The sequence below is a fragment of the Antechinus flavipes genome, chromosome 3 (assembly GCF_016432865.1).
Source record: "Antechinus flavipes isolate AdamAnt ecotype Samford, QLD, Australia chromosome 3, AdamAnt_v2, whole genome shotgun sequence".
Classification (NCBI taxonomy): domain Eukaryota; kingdom Metazoa; phylum Chordata; class Mammalia; order Dasyuromorphia; family Dasyuridae; genus Antechinus; species Antechinus flavipes.
Window position 1 is genome coordinate 438234970 of NC_067400.1, and position 16825 is coordinate 438251794.

The 16825-nt window shown below is 35.3% G+C and overlaps 1 protein-coding gene across 3 annotated transcripts in view; it reads right to left on the reverse strand.

Moving 5' to 3' along the window:
• GPD2 (glycerol-3-phosphate dehydrogenase 2) overlaps positions 1–16065 on the reverse strand; it is a 185881-nt gene extending 169816 nt beyond the window's left edge. The window contains exon 1 of one of the 3 annotated variants that reach the window (XM_051986359.1): positions 15722–16065. The gene's annotated coding sequence lies outside the window, so the exon portion shown is untranslated. Of the gene's footprint in view, positions 1–14824; positions 15023–15721 lie in introns of those variants that run through there. The other 2 variants (XM_051986356.1, XM_051986360.1) reach the window with 2 other exon arrangements.
• Between the last annotated feature and the right edge of the window lie 760 nt (positions 16066–16825).

Sequence of the window (16825 nt, forward strand, 5' to 3'; positions counted from 1 at the left end):
TTATGCTACTTTGTAATCAAAGTATATCGATGGCTTTTTTTTTCTTCTCTACTAAATTAGTATGGCTTAATCACATTGCCTCCAAAAAAAAAAAAAAAAAAAAGAAAGAAAGGAAGGAAGAAACTTGACTTGACTTGACCTGAAGTGATTAAAGTCAGTTTAATGGATAAAATGGTAGACTTATCATCTTTTTTTGTGCCTCAATTTTCTTCCTCCTCACCTCATCCTAAAATTTTTCTCTATGAAGTATCATCAAGGAGAACACAACTTTAAAAACCTGCTTTGAATTCCTTGGCAGGAAGGCCACATGTAAGTTCAGATGTTGTAAAGTATTTCAGCTATGGGGTGGGCACAGCCAAGGGACAAAAAGGAATGAAAGCAGTTCCTGGAGTGCCCATGAAATACATTCCTGGAAAGCACATTATATGGCATTGTTCCTACAAAGAAGAATGAACATGAGAAGTTGTGGTCATCTGTTCAGATTTCAAATAAAAAGGAAAAGTTATGAGAAAATGGTGATTATTAGGTCACAATGATAGGTACTACATTTTGGCAAAATATTTTTCTACAATCCAATGGTACAAGTGTGAACATCTTATGTGATGATCAACTATGATAGACTTGGTTCTTTAGTGATCCAAAGCAATCCCCTTAAATTTTGAATGAAAAATGCCATCCAAATCCAGGAAAAGAACTATAGAGAATGAATGTGTAAATCAACACACGCTATGTTCATTTTTTTTTTCTTTTTCTTCTGTTTTTTTTCTCTAGTGGTTTTTCTCTTTTGTTCTGATTTTTCTCTCCCAACATGATTCATAAGGAAATATATATAAAATGAATGTACATGTCTAACAAAAAATGCTTTTGTTATGTAAAAGGAGGAAATAAAAATGTAAAAATAACAAAAATAAATGTTATCATCTTGGTTTTGATCCTAGACCTTCCTCTTACTTATTGTGGGATTAGTTTCGCCATCTGTAAAAGGAGGGGATTGAGTTACATAACCATGAAAAAGATAGACTAGATGGTTCCTTCCAGCTCCAAAACTTGACTTTATAGAAAAAGAAGTGTAATTAAAAGAGAATAGAAAGAAAAGTAGATACTATTTCTATCTAGTAGTCTATCTAAATAGGAATTAAATAATCTTCTTTCTGTTATTCTTTTAAATTTCCATAAGGTTTGGCAGGCTAATAATAGATAATATGGACTAAAGGAAAGATTCCTACTCCCAAATCAGGAGCTCTGGCTTTTAAGCCATATTTTGACACTTAGCAAGCAATGTAATCTCACTTCATTTATACTCTGATACTCAGTTCTTTCCTGTACAATATGAAAAGGTTGAACTAAATCGCTGAGGTTCCTTCACACTCTAAAATCCTAAAAGTAACATGCTGGGATAGATACAAAGATAATTAAAAATGGTCCTTGCTCTCAGGTCTCCTGACTTAGTCTAATGGGAAAAATACTGGACTATACTGATTTCAATCACCCCAGGTGTCTGGCACTATTATTTCCCCATGGTTCTTGTCTTTGTTTAATACTTTAGTAATCAAAATGGAATAACATTAGCCCTTACCCATGTCCCCTCCCAATCCTGATAATTAGTTATCTTCTAACAAATGAATTTCAGTGGAAGGGGACTGGAAGAGAGAGTATAATATAAAAATATATCCCAACCATACAATAATAAATACTTTAAAATATAAGCACACAAGAGACAAAGAAGTATATGATATCAGAGAAAGCAAAGCATTTCTGATGGGGATTAACAGTATAGCATAATGGAGAAAGTGGGATTTCAGCTGAGTCTTAAAGGACTCACAGTTTTTTAAAAGATGGAGTAGGCATTCAACAAGCATTAGATACAAAAGATAGATAAAACTGGTAACATTTGGACACAGGCATCTAACAAGTGATCAGTGAAAGACTAAGACTAGACAAGGTATAATTTACAAGATAAGAGAACAAAGAGGATGAGCTCTTAAAACAATAATGGACTCAAACAGAAATTTGCTTGTACAAACCTAAACATTTTTGTCAAGTTCCTACAAGGGAAAAACATAATTCTGAAATAAACAGAATGGTGAAAATTTAAGCTAGAAGACTAGGATTTATCCCACAACAGGAGATACTTCAAAAAAATTCACAACTGCATTAATGTTGGTACTCTTTTCATTGTCAAAGGTCACTTCTCTACAATGTTGTGAATGGTCTTCATGAGAGGCTGAAGCCAAACATCATTCATCATCTAGTGGCAAATAATTGATGAGCCTTTCTGAGCTTAGTCACATTGGTCCTTGGACTTAACTTGGGTCTGTCATCAGGCCTGTCCTCAAAGTCTTGCTTTTAATGTATTTTTTATTTTATTAAAATAACTATTGTTAATTATTATATGATTACAATAAACATAATGTTAATAAACATTAATTTTTTCCTCCCTCCTATCTTCCTTTAATTGAAAAAAAAGGAAAAGAAAAAGAACACCATAACAAATATACAGTTATGTAAAACAAAACCATGTCCAAAGCTGAATGTCTTATTCTTTACTTTTCATCTACTTTGTTATAAGATAGGCAGCATTACTCTTGGTCACTCTGGAATAATTATTAAAGTTTTTCCAGATTGTAAGCTCTAATGACTTAGCTCTTGAGAGTCCTGAGTTATTGCTAGGTCACAATAAGCCATTAAAAAATGATTTAGTAAAGTATACATATATACATCTGTGTATGTGTGTGTGTGTGTGTGTGTGTGTGTGTGTAAGGATATTATTTATGTATAACAGCACATATACAGTTAATTTTAATGAGAAAACACAAAAGGATCATCTTAATAAAAACAGCTTTATGAAGTGAGTGGAAGAAGGAACAATTGATAATATAAACTTGAAAGTTTAGCTTGGCTAGTACTGTTTTTAAAGCTAATAGTTGGAAGTATAATGGTGTTGGAATCCTTACTAACTGCTAACTAATTAGAGTTGATCTAATCTTACAAGAAGATTTTGGCCAGAACCTGAAACAAGGTACTAAGTAGAACTAATTAATACAAGGCTTGTGTTCACACCTTTACTCATTGGAGTCCACAAGTATGCTAGCTTCACAAAGTACACTTTCTAACTTCAAGGGAGTCCACACCTCCCTTAAAGCTCTTTGGGCCAGAGAGCACTATGGGAGAAAACCCATAATCCCATTCTCTCAGAAGATTCACATATAAGGCGAGACAGCCATTCCAGAATACATTTTTTTCCTCTTGGCTGGCTGGTGGCAGATGAAGAGTTTACAGAGGAAGAAGCTACGAGTGGAGAGTTCAGTGGACAACCAGATTCATCTTCATCTCACACCACTGTAGTTGGTGCCTGGGCTCCCCAGAAGGATACAAGAGAGACATTCCATCTCTGTGTTGGTTGGAGACTGAAGAAAGCAGAGGCAGAGGCTGAAGGACAGAACCTTTGGATTTGGAGATATTCGGAGGGCTCTAAGCCTCTAAACCGGCTGAGTTTTGAGAAGAACAAGAACTCCAACATTTGAACTCATAACATAATGGTATCTTGCCTAAATGCATGTAACTATACTACACTGGCATCACAAGACATAAGAAAAAGTGACAGACAAATCCTGCTCAGAAATATACAGTTAGTAAGTACCTGAAGTAGGATTTAACTTCAGGTCTTCTTAACTTCTAGTCTAGCACTCCATATTGTGGAATGTTTTGTTTTCTTAATCCTCTTTTCAAGATCTCAAAAAAAATTTTTTAATAAGGTAAGTGTTTCTTTAGGGAATCTACTTGTGTTGCTGTTTTTTAAATCAATTCTTCTGGGACTATTACAGTTTTTGTCATCTCTTCCACCAAAGTCCTCCTCCACTGGTTAATCAGGATGTGTAAGTGTATCTGGAATCCTGACAGTTTCATCAAAGAGGTAGCTCAAGGAATTCTTACTCTAAGTATAGGCCTGAACTAGCTAAATAAACTTAGCCTCCAAAGGATAGATTCTATTGGTTAGAGGGGCTTATGACCATCTACCATCTAGTATGTCCACTGGGAAGGAGTACTATAGAATTAAAAGAGTGCTTGACTCTTCAGTGCTAAACTAGAAATCAGAAGACTTAATTAAAATATGCCTTAGACACTTATTAGCCACTTATTATATAGGCCAAGTCTTGATTTGACTGCAGTCACTTAATCAACTAGTAAACAAACATTTTTTTAGTAATAGCTTTGTATTTTTCAAAATATATGCATTCACCCTTGCAAAACCTTGTGTTCCAAATTTTTCTCCTTCCCTTCCCCTCTCCTTCCTCTTCCAGATAGCAAGTAATCTAAATATAGGTTAAACATGTGTACTTTTTCTAAACATATTTCCACATTTATCATGCTGCACAAGAAAACTCAGATCAAAAAGGGGAAAAAATAAGAAAGAAAAAAACAAGCAAGGAAACAACAAAAAAAAGTAAAAATACTATGCTATGATACACATTCAGTCCCCATAGTCTTCTCTCTAAATGATGATGCTCTCTCCATCACAAATCTATTGGAATTGCCTGAATCACCTCATTGTTGAAAAGAGCCACTTCCATCACATCTTGTTCAACAGACATTTTTAAGCACCCACTCTGTGTCAGGCATTGTGCTTAACCTCTCATCCTCTGTTTACTCATTTCTAAAATTAAGAGAGTAGTAGTAATATCTACTCATAAGGTTATTAGGAGGAAATCCTTTGTAATCCCTAAAGTGGTAGAAGAAAGTAGAAAATAATGCATCCTTACTCACATGAATGAAACCAGAGATTTTTTCCTATTCAGCTATTCTTCCAATGTTCCTATTATTCAATGTCTTCCCCTTCCTAAAATGACAGTTTTTTTTTTCATTTTTCTTTTTTCTGTTCTCCAAAAAAAGATTATCTTTCCATTTGCCTATGTTTTATGTTGCAATTTACTTACAGCTTATTCTACAACTGCTTTTTCCACTAATTCTTTTAAAATCCTTATTAGGTGGGGAGGAAATACAATTAACAGTAGTAATTGTAAAAAAAAGAATTCTGAAGCAAGTTTCTTTGATTAGACATTATTGCTCAAATATAGAGGGAACCGAGTTAAATTTATAAAAATAAATAAATAAATGAGAGCCATGCCTCCATTGATAAATGATCAAAAGATATGATCTGTGATGAAAAGGCAATAAATTCATGCATATTCTTTGACCTTATAACATCCCTACTAGACATGAATACCAAAGGAAATTGTTTTAAAAAAGGAAAATGACCTATATGTGCAAAAAAATTTTCATAGCAACTCTTCTAAGGAACAAAAAATTAGAAATCGAGGGGATGCCCATCAATTGGGGAATGGCTTAATAAACTGTGGAATGTTTTTGTGATGGAATATTAGTGTTCTATGGGAAATTGTGAGCATGATGCTCTCAGAAAGTCCTCCATGAACTCAAACAAAGTGAAATGTACTGTATACAAGGTAATAGCAATGTTCTGGGATGACCAGCTATAAATGACTTTGCTATTCTTAGTAGTACAATCATTCATGACTTCTTTGAAGGACTTATGATGAAAAATCCTATCAATACCCAGAGAAAGAACTGATTGTGTCTAAATACAGATTGAAGCACTCTTTCTTATTCTCAATCTTTCTCTGTTTTAAAACTTAATTTTTCTTGAGAGTTTCTATTTTCACTAGGATGGGAAATCTGTGTTTTTTTTTCACAACTTATAAAAATGTTTTGCGTAACTTCACAAATGATTTCTTAATTGTAGATGGGGATAAGGGAGAATCTGAAACTCAAAAATTTTATTTTTTTTTCACTTATCTTTATTAAAGCTTTTTATTTACAAAACATACACATGGGTAATTTTTCCAACAGTGACCCTTGCAAAACTTTTTGTTCCAAATCTTCCCCTCCTTCCTCCCATTCCCTCCCCTGACAGGTAATCCAATACATGTTAAATATATTAAAATACATATTAAATCCAACACATGTATACATATTTATACAGTTATCTTGCTGCACAAGAAAAATATCAAGAAGAAAGAAAAAGAAAAACTGGAACTTAAAAATTTTTTTAAATAAATATAAAGGAGGCAGCTAGGTGACACAGTAGATAGAGCACCAGCCTTGAAGTCAGGAGGATCTGAGTTTAAATCTGGTCTCCGACATATACAGCTAGGAAACTGTATGACCCTGGGCAAGTCACTTAAACCCAATTGCCTCAGCAAAAAAATAAATAAATAAATAAATGTTAAAAAAAAAAATTGTTTTTGAATGTAACTGGGAGGAAAATACTAAGTGAATAAAATAAATCAAAAAAAAATTTTAATCCTTATTAAATACATTTTGCATTCGTGAACATGATTCTTACTGGAGAGTCACATGCCATCTTTCTATCTTCCAAAATATTAATGAAAGTATGTCACAAAGACAAGCAAGCTGTTGAGTCTTCAAATAAAGAGATACAGGGATCAGTGTTCTTTCTATACATCTATGCATGACATACCAGTAGAGAAGGTACCCCTGAAAGAGGTCCAAGGTACCACAGAAAAAATGAGGGAAAGGAAAGGTAGGATTTAAGAAAACTTCCATCACTGATTACGTATTCAAAGCAAGTCACTTAATTTTTCTGAGCCTCAGTTTCCTCATCTATAAAATAACTGGGTGGACAAGATAGTCTCTGCTATTCCTTCCAGCTATAAATTTATAACCTCATGACTACTACACATATGGTAAGGGTTGGCTTTAGCCATATATATACACAGAAAAATAATAGAAACCTCAGACAATTGAACTAGCAGAGAACCTTAAAAGAGTCTATAGTCCAACTCCATAATACTGGAAATAAGGGCATAAGCACCGAATAGTTTAAGTATTTGCTCAAGTTTCATGGTTATGTGATTTCAGAATGACAAAGAGAGGGCCCTCTACCTTGAAAAGAGCTATTCTATCTGACCTACTGATACTTATAATTCCATGGTTAGACTTTCATTCCTAAAGCTTAAGGTTTTATCCCCTGATAATATGTAGATATTCCTAGTGATACATTAAACTCATGAAATCACTGATGGTTTCACTGGACACTTGTTCAGAAGTTTTGGTGAAAGAAAAGAGAGAATACAAGGTGAACTAATTGAGTAGAAAAAGCAGGAAATGGTTGTAGAAACAGGGTGTTTCTCACTAAGTTACAAAAGAATAAGGTTGCACTATGGTTTATTGTAATCATTTCTGTTGTTCCTCTTCAGTATTTTAGAGAAGAATATTAATGTACTTTGGTTTTACTTTGTTAAAAGAAATTGCATCATCTCAAAAAGACAGAAAATTATGTCAACTTAGTCTTACATTGAACAGATTAAAGTCTTATTTCCTGGTTTGTAGATTCAAAGTCTTATTTTCTGGTTTATAGAATAAAACAATTATTCTACTCAGGGTTATCATCTGCTTTTTCTCCCTTTTCTTTTAAGTATTAACACTTGCAAATATATAGCAAAATAGTTTGTTAATTGCTTAAAAGTAACAGGGAAGCTTTAAAGGTCATGCATGATATTAGTCTGGGGCAACTATGCAGCCTGGATGTTCCAAGGTAGTCCAAGTTTCAAGAAAAGTCAGTCTACTTTCTACAAAGCTTTCATCAGGTCACATGTTCCTGATGGAACTATGGTCAGTATGAATTTTAATTTGGAAAATACGTATACAGCATATATCTAAATATATAATATATTCTGTTATATATATATATATATATATATGTGTTATATGTACATAATATATTCTATTTAATCTCTACTCCTCATTCCTTGGTCAATTAAGAGCTATTTGAACTGGAAGACACTCATTTGCTTAACCAATATGCACCTACAATATGCAAGAAATTATATTGGGTAGTATGGAACATACTAAGCTGATTAGCTCATGAGTCTTTGCCTCAGTGCAGTTTACAATTTGAAGAGATTAGATAAATAATATAAGAAGTTATAATAAAAAGGAAAAAATGATGTGGTCCTATTAGTGGTCCTAGAAAGGTATGGTAACAATTCAAAGACATGAGAAATCATCAGTTCTAAACTTTCTGTGACTGGATAAATTACTTCATCTTGCGAAACATGTTGTCTTGTTTCTTGTCTTAATTTCTAAAACAAAGAAATTAAACTAAATGACTTATAAATTTCCTTTCTAGCTATAAGATTTTTGGATCCTAAGATTAAATACTTCTATTGGCATTGAAAATTGAGGTAAAAGTCATAAAGGTTAAGTATAGTTTTGTTATATGAAGATGGCAAGAATATTCAAGATAGAGGAAATAGCATGAGCAAAGGAGAAGAGGCAAAAATTACATGGAATGTTCAGGAAAGCCAATCTAGTTCCAATTGATTGGAGACAAGGATTAGTGGAGAAAAGTCTGTCTTAATAGATTGGGTTACTGGCCTTCAATGCCAAGCTAAGGAGTTTATTCTTTATCTTAAAGGAATAGGTAGCAAGTGAAAGTTTGCAAAACACAGAGATGCAGATATATTGTAATAGTATTTCAATTACTAAACAAACATCCAGCCTCTACAAGAAAGTAGAGAAATAATTTGCAATAACAATTGATGAATGATGGTCTTTCTCTAATCAGAGAGGAGAAAAAAATAAGACATCTAGAGATTTAGCCTAGAGATGGGAAAATGTTCCAATTTTCAAAAAAAAAAAAAAAAGATGATGATGATGAATTCTGCAAATTATAGTTTAATGAGCATGCAATCCAACTTGGAGACAATATTTGCAACAGATTATTAAATATTTTGTGGGAATTTAAATAAAGAAAATAGGTAGTCACTATAAATCTGCATGAATTCCCTAAAGATAGTACAACTAATCTCAGACCTCTTTTCTTTTTTGACACTTACTAGACTAATAAATTAAGGAAATGCAATAAAACTAAGACAACTAAGTTTTTGGTACGCATCAGAAGAAATCTTTTATGATATCACAGAAAAAAATTGAAATGATATGGGCTGACTGGAAGAAAAAGTAGCTAGTGAGTTTGTATTTGGCTGAACAACCTGTACAGAGAGATACATAGATATGTACATATCTTTGTATTTGTACATATATACATATGCAAATTATTATATGTACCTGGATCATGATACTGTAGAAAAAGAATTCTTGGTATACAAGGTTCTGTTCTTGAACCTATTTCTTTTAATGTTTTAAATCACTAATTTAAAGACATAACATATTTAAATTTATAGATTATACAAAGAAATACTAATACAATGGACGACAGCAAGATTAGTAGACTGTAACAAAGGACTCTGGCATTTCACAAAAGTAAACATAAGTACAGAATGGGATATGATTAGACTTCAATAAGATAAACAAATAGAGTACTAAAAGAAAGTTGAATTCAGAGTAGTTAGAAAGGTCAGTTTTTCTCTCAGTGGTTAAGAAAATGAAATATATTTTCCTTCTCTTGGAAGGGAAACTATGGAAACAGAATACTACATACCCTGTCATAAAAAGTTTCAATCGAGTTTTAGTTTAATTATTTCTTTTCTGAAAGGGAGGGTTAGGTACTGTTGGGTACAATACATCTAAAAATGACTAAATTTTTTTAAATTAATGAAACAAAATAAATATATACAAAATACTTGGTTTTGTTTTTTAATTGGTATTATTTATTAAAGAAAGGGAAGAGAATTCCTTCTAGTTTATTTTAATGAATAGAACCAGCTATTGACCTAAATAAAACACAAATACAAACTATCATTGTTTAACTCAAAATGAATTATCTTTTGGTCAAAGAAGCCTGGTTTTGAAATAGTACAGTACTGGCGACTAAAAAACAGTAAGTGAATACACAGATCAAATACTACAAGAAATATTTAAAAGCTAAATATTAAAATCTAAATTATGCAGCATAAAAGATGGAACTGAACAACCTGAACTACATAAATGATAGGAGACAAAATAAATTCTCTACAATATTTCAGAAGCATAATGTATCATGATAATTTAAGTAGGGAACCTGAAACAAAAGAAAAATATTAGGATTATTTTAGAATTAGAAATCTTTTATTCAATTTATTGAACATCTTCTAGGTATTAAGTTTAGTGATAGTCACTGAGGGTACAAAGCCAAAAATAGAAGTCAAGGGCCTTGGTTTAGATGAGGGATAGGTACTAGGAGGAGGGGGTGTAGAGGAAGGAAGGAAGGGAAGCCAAGAGGGGAACAATGGAAACACCAAGAAGCATCAACAAGACATATGGAATAAATATGAAGTAATTTCATAGGGAAGGGCAATAACATCTAGGGGAATCAGAAAAAGCCATAGTTAAAGAGGTGGAACCTGTGTGAATCTTAGAATGAAGTTAGGGATTCTATGAGTAGAAAATGGGAAATGATAGCATCCCAAGGATGGCTTTACAAAGACAAGAAGGTGATGGAATGTCATATATGGGGAACAGTCAGTAGGTCAATCTGGCTAGAATGTAGAGTATATGAGAAAGCATGATAGACAGTAACTCCGGAAAGATTGGTCAAAGTTAGATTCTAAAGGGTTTTAAATGCCAAATAGAGGAGGTTATACCCAGAAGCTTGTGGGGTAGGTGAGTAATATGTAGATGACATGAGACCAATTAGAAGAATACAATTTTCCAGGAACAATGTGATAAGTGCCTATGCTTGTTTGGCAATGAAAAAGGAATTGATAAGAGAAATAATATGACTCAAAATTAACTTTACCTGTATAATATCAATACAATGTTTTTTATAATTTATCACTTTCTCCTCATTTTTATATCACTGGTCATTTAATACTATTCTATTCTATTATATTGTAATTCTGTTATTGATATCCTGACTTGCAGATACCTTCTCCTTTATCTCTCTTACCATTTTAACCTCATTAATTTTTCCTGTTTAAGGAAAAATTAAAATTTAAAAAAATCAACGAAATATTATAATGCCATAAGAAATGAAAAGCAGGATTACAGAAAGACCTGGAAAAACTTAGATGAACTGATGCAAAGTGAAAGGAATAGAAACAGGAGAATGTTGTACACAGTAACATCAATATTATTCAATGAAGAATTGTGAATGACTTAGCTATTCTCAGTAATACAATCATTCAAATCCCAAAATGTTAAAACATTCTATCCTCCTCTAGAGAAAGAACCTACTTTCAGATTCAAATCATCTAATGTCAAAATCTATGCTCCCCCTTCTACATTTAGTAATACATCTTCAGTTTATTCTTATGTGTTTTTCCTATCTAGAATAATCTTCAATTTGCCTAGTAACATCACGGATGTGGTAAAAATATGAGAGATTATAGGATCTTCATAGGATTTAGAGCTGCAAAAGACTTCAAAAATCATCTAGTTCAACCCATTATTTTCATATAAGGGAATTCTATCTTAATAAGGGTGTTTTGTGTAAGATCACATCTGAAGGATTTAGAAAAAGAAAAAGGATTTGAATTCCCATGATTTAAAATCCAGTAATCTTTCCACTGTGCCACATAATAAACTCCATTATTTTTCAGATGAGGAAACAGAGGCCCAGTGTTAAAAGTCACTTGCCCAGGATCATACCGCTAGATAAGTACCAAAACTCAGAATTAGAACCCAGATCTCCTGACTCCTCTGCTTCTCTTTCCCCTACATACATTCGCTACATTTATTCATTCAAAACTCTTACTTGGTTGCATATTTTCCAACTTACTAAAAAGTTCACTCAGATATTACCACCCTGGTTCTATTCAACTCTTCTCCCAGCTTTCCTTGTTAAGACTAACAGCCTGACTACCTATTAATTCTCCATACAGACAGATAGACAGGCAGATAGACACACACACACACACACACACACACACACACACACACACACACACACGCTTCTAGAGAAAAGTGAATAAACACATAACTTGGGAGTGGCATATTCATATTGGGAAGCCAACATGTTGCTTCTCAAATTCTGTGGCATAAATTGTTAGGTAAGTATGTTGGCAGTAATAAAGAGCATCTATAAAGTTTCATACACAATCTTCACATTAAAATGTAGGCATAAATTTCAAGGTGGGATAGTCAGTGGGAAAAGGAAGCGGGCAGCAAAGAGATGAATTGCAAAATTTTCTTTCACTTACCACAGGAAATTCCTAAAAGGATATGGCCATAGGTCTATCAATTTCACAGAATGAAAGTACTATACCCACAAACACTCTTGATAATATTGCAAAGTCACTGCCACCATCTGCTCTAAATAAAAGAGTTCATGTTGTAGCAGTGGTTTACCCCTTTTCTTTACTTGCTTGTGAAAATCCACAATTTTCCCCTCTGAAACCTAAATTACAATTCTTGACCACATAAATTATAACCCCTTATCTATTAGATAAATTATTTTTTTCCTCTGAAGCTTATTTTACGTATTACAGCCAACACTGAATCTTCTATCTGCCCTATATGTGCCCCTATGACATTTCTAAATAGTTAAATAAAGAAGTTGGATTTTCCTCTCTAATTGTTTCAGGTATGTGCTTATGTTGTCTCTCCCTAACTATTCTGGAAACTGCTCAACTGCTGGGATTGTCACCCTGGCTCATTGCCTAGACAAAGGGACACTCAAATACTTATTGGCTAATTTAAAAGTATCGTTAATACATATGACTTCCAAAGCTGATAAAATCTAATATTATTTCCTAAAACCTTAGGATAACTTTGCAGACAACTAAATTAATCCCATAAGTCAAGATGGAGAAAGAAGAATATAGAATTTGAAAAATCCAATAGGCTAATTTGCCAAATTACAAATAAAGATGCAGAAAAATAGAATCATAATCCAAGGAATTAAAATCATTGGCTTTTTTTCTTGCCTATCAACTACAAACTCTACATAACTTAAGACGGATTGAGATATAACTACATCAACTGTTTCAAATAGTCTTTTCTTTGACCCTAAAGATGCAACATCTTTACATAGAATGAAACATTTTAAAATTACCAATACTAGTTACATGCCAACAAAAATTTGCTAATTACATCCATTCCTAATACAACATAGTAAAGGGGGTAATAAATAAGTCACAAAAAATAAAACAGGATACCAACTGATTCTTTAGAGATAGTTTGGCTCCCTCTTATACCAGGTATATGTTACAAGCTTTCCCTGAGGTTCAAGAAGCAAAATGTTAACACAACATAGAAAACTCTGGAGATTAATAATACAGACTAGGAACAGAATGTAAAACGTTATTGTAATCCAAGTTCCAAAAGATAACTTAACTATAAAACCCCATGGGGATGGAGGATATATGTTAACATTCAATCTTAGTAGCTATGTGATCCTAAACAAGTATGTTGCCATATTTGAATAGTAAATATGTAAAAGTTCTGAAGGTAGTGTTGTAACTTGACATAGATTACAAGAAACATGGGTGGGGGGAACTATCAAGTCCAGTAGTTTCACTTTCCACATAGTTTTTCATACTACACATAGTATTAATGACTTTCCAGTTGTGAATTTTTAGATAGTGGGTGATGGGTCCAAAATAAGCCCCAAAAGTCAAGGAAGAGAGATGAAATGACTTGTCATTAATTACCAGGAAATGCACCGTATGCATATGATAGAACTATTGTGACACTATCAAACTATAAAAAGAAGTTTCTATTTCCCTTACACTTGTCAACCTATGGAAATGCAAAGTCACTGGCACTATCTACTCTAAACAAGAGTTCATGTTACAGCAGTGGTTTACCCCTTTTCTTTACTTGTTTAGAATAATCCACATTTCCCTCCCTGCAATTTAAATTATAATTCTTGACCATATAAAATATAACCCCTTATGCTAGTTTGATCTTTTACATTCAGTGAAAATTCTAGGTTTTGAATTAGTTTGTCGACATTTTTTAAGTGTGTAAAGCATAAGTGACAGGAATTTTTATCACCACCACAAACTACCTTTCTAGTGCTTTAAGGCGACTTAAAAATCTTTCTTGCCTTCTCTTTCCATTTTGATTTGAGGGGAATTAAGGTAAATCAGTATTTGGACAGTGTCTCTGTGTAAGGCATGGCTGGCTCCTCCCTTTTCTGAAACTGTTTACTATTGAACCATATTTAAGAAGTTGAGCACCTGTAGTATAAAGTTTGATTTTTGTTTTTGTTTATGTTTTTTAAGCCAGATTTACTGCTCGTAAATCATTGTAATTCTTTAAGTGCTAAATGGACGTGACCCCTTTAATAAGTCTGTAATAGGAAGGAAGCAGGTTATAGAACACATTCTCAAGCGAGTAAACACACTTCATTCACAGAGATTTTCTCCAAACCAACAGAACTTTATGCAAATATTTTTGTTCCACCGCTTTCCTGCAAGGGGGGAGAGAGCGGAATCTCAGGAAAGACTCCAACCCTACACAATTTAGACCCTTAAAAAGTCTTGGGTCCTCTTTCATCCTAATTTGCTTCTGAAAGCAAAACCACCCACACTTCTCAGTATTTAAGAGGCATTCATCGAGGTTAAAGCAAAACTTTAATGTAGAAATCAAACTTTCTGCAAATACACAATCTCCAGAGAAAGTTTGCTACTTCACTGAAAAAGTAAGAAAAAAAGTTTAACTGAGCCCTGAAAAACTATATTCTCTCTAAGGTGGCTCATTCGAAAACTATAATACCTTCCTTACCTCAGTTCACTCCCAATTGAAGAATAAAACCAGGGAGAGAAAAGGAAATCAGATCTAGTCCAATAAACACCTTTGGGAAACCGGCAAAGATACACACAAAAGCACACACACACACACACACATATACATACACACACACACACACACACACACATATACATACACACACACACACCTCTTAAGGCTGATCCTCTTGAAACAGAGTAGGGAGCAGGAGACTCTTGTTCCTAACGCCAGGGAAGTGATTTTGCTTAGCAACTCTAATCAGGTACAACCCGGCTACTAACAAGTCGGAGAAACTGGCAGTCAGTGGGGGAGGCCAGGAAGGAATAGGTCGGGGAGATCAACCCGGGACAGGCTGATCAAGTGTAATCTGATGCTTCCAGCCAAGCCTCTCCCACCGAGGAATACCCCACCCCCACGCTAGGCTAATTTCCTCCTCCCTCTCTTCCTCCTCCTCTGCGCCCTCCCCCACCCTCTTCTATTCCTCCCCTTGAAGGACTGGCACTACCGCCTCAGTCCCTTGCCCACTGCCTCTACGCGGCAAATTCTCCCAGCTGGGGAAACACGGAAGTCGCGGGGAAAATGGGGGAGGAGGGATCGGGGAGCCGAAGCTAGCAAACTCTCCTCCGCCCAATGAAAGCGGCCAGACCCGGACACGGGTCCCGCCGGGTGGGGCCGGGCCAGAACAGATCCAATGGAGCCCTCCTTCCCACTGGCGCACCCTAGCCTCTTGCGGAGCAGCTACGGTGCTCTCCAGCTTCTAGCTAGAGGCGGGGATGCGCGCCTGACCCCGTTATCCTACCAGCCGGATCTTGCCAACGGAGAAAGTCTGTCTGGCAATTCCTCCTGATGCCAGCAAGCAAGCTGGTTAGGCCTAGAGTGCGGCCCCCAGGTTGCTGGGAGGTGGGAGGAGACTGCTGAAAAGGTGCCTCCTTTCCCCCCTCCCAAATCGGGCTTCCCCTGGGCTAAGGAAAAGACACTCGAGAATGCTGGAGCCAGCTCCATCGACGCCAGCAAAGGAGACATCCATGAAACTAGTAGAGGCGGAAGGAGGCCCCGATTCGCTTACCTGATTTCTCGCTGCCCACTCCTGGGTTCCAGCCTTCCTGCTTAGTAGCCTCCAGTGAGCATGCTTCCCAGGCAGCACGAAGCAAGTCTACGAGGCAGGAGGAGACCCCGTTGCTCAAGAGCCCAAAACCATTTCCTCAATGCCCCTCACCCACCTCATCCCCCAACCACGGCGCCCTTGGAGGCGTGCCCCCAGACTCCTGACACACGCCTAAATGCCAATACCAAGCACGCAGAAAACACCAGGCCAGTGCATCAGGGAGTGAGGCTTTGGACAAGGATATCCTGAGGCCCACTTTAAGGCAGGGGAGGACCAAGGAAAGACCTCTGTCACTAAAGCCACAAGCTTCCTTTTTTGTACCCCTAAAACCTACCTTGCCCACTGAGCATGCCCAGCTCCACTTGTTGGAGCCTTCAACAGGGTAGGGAAGCAGATGGGAAGTCAGCCACAGGTAGGGTTCAGCTCAAAATCTTTGGCTGTTCTATTTATAGATCACCTTGCTTCCCCAAACCTCAAAATGCTAGCCACATGACTCTAGTAGTAAGCAATAGTGGCCACATTTGGGGAGGGAATTGGAGGGTGAAAAAAAAAAAAAAGAATGTCTTGCAGAAGAGCATGCAAGTCAAAGGCATACAGAAGAATGCAGTTCAAATGTTCATCTGAGCCGAACCTGCATGGGAGAAAGGGGTAATTACTTACCTAAATCTTTCATTTTAACTAATATTATCAGATAAGAAGCAGACCATGGGAAACTTGTATTCAAATTCTACCACTTTTGCCTTTGTTTTAGGCAAATCTTTTAACTTCTCAGTATCTCCTGACAGCTCTCTAAAGTCTTATTGCTAAGTTGCACGTAATGTTAATTCCCATATTGAAATTTCCTATTTTACAGGTCAGTGTCCTTTCAATTACCCATCCCCTCCCCCTAAGGTCTGAGATTTTTAAAAAATCCATCATCATGATAAAAGAGTTTGGGCATCCCATTGGAATTACTGAGATTTGGAATGTAGTTTTAGAAATAACTTGTTTCTCCCATTCCCAAAATAATGGAAAATAGAAGAAAGCTTTTCAAGCAATCATTTCCTCATCTTTGTGTGAGCAGGT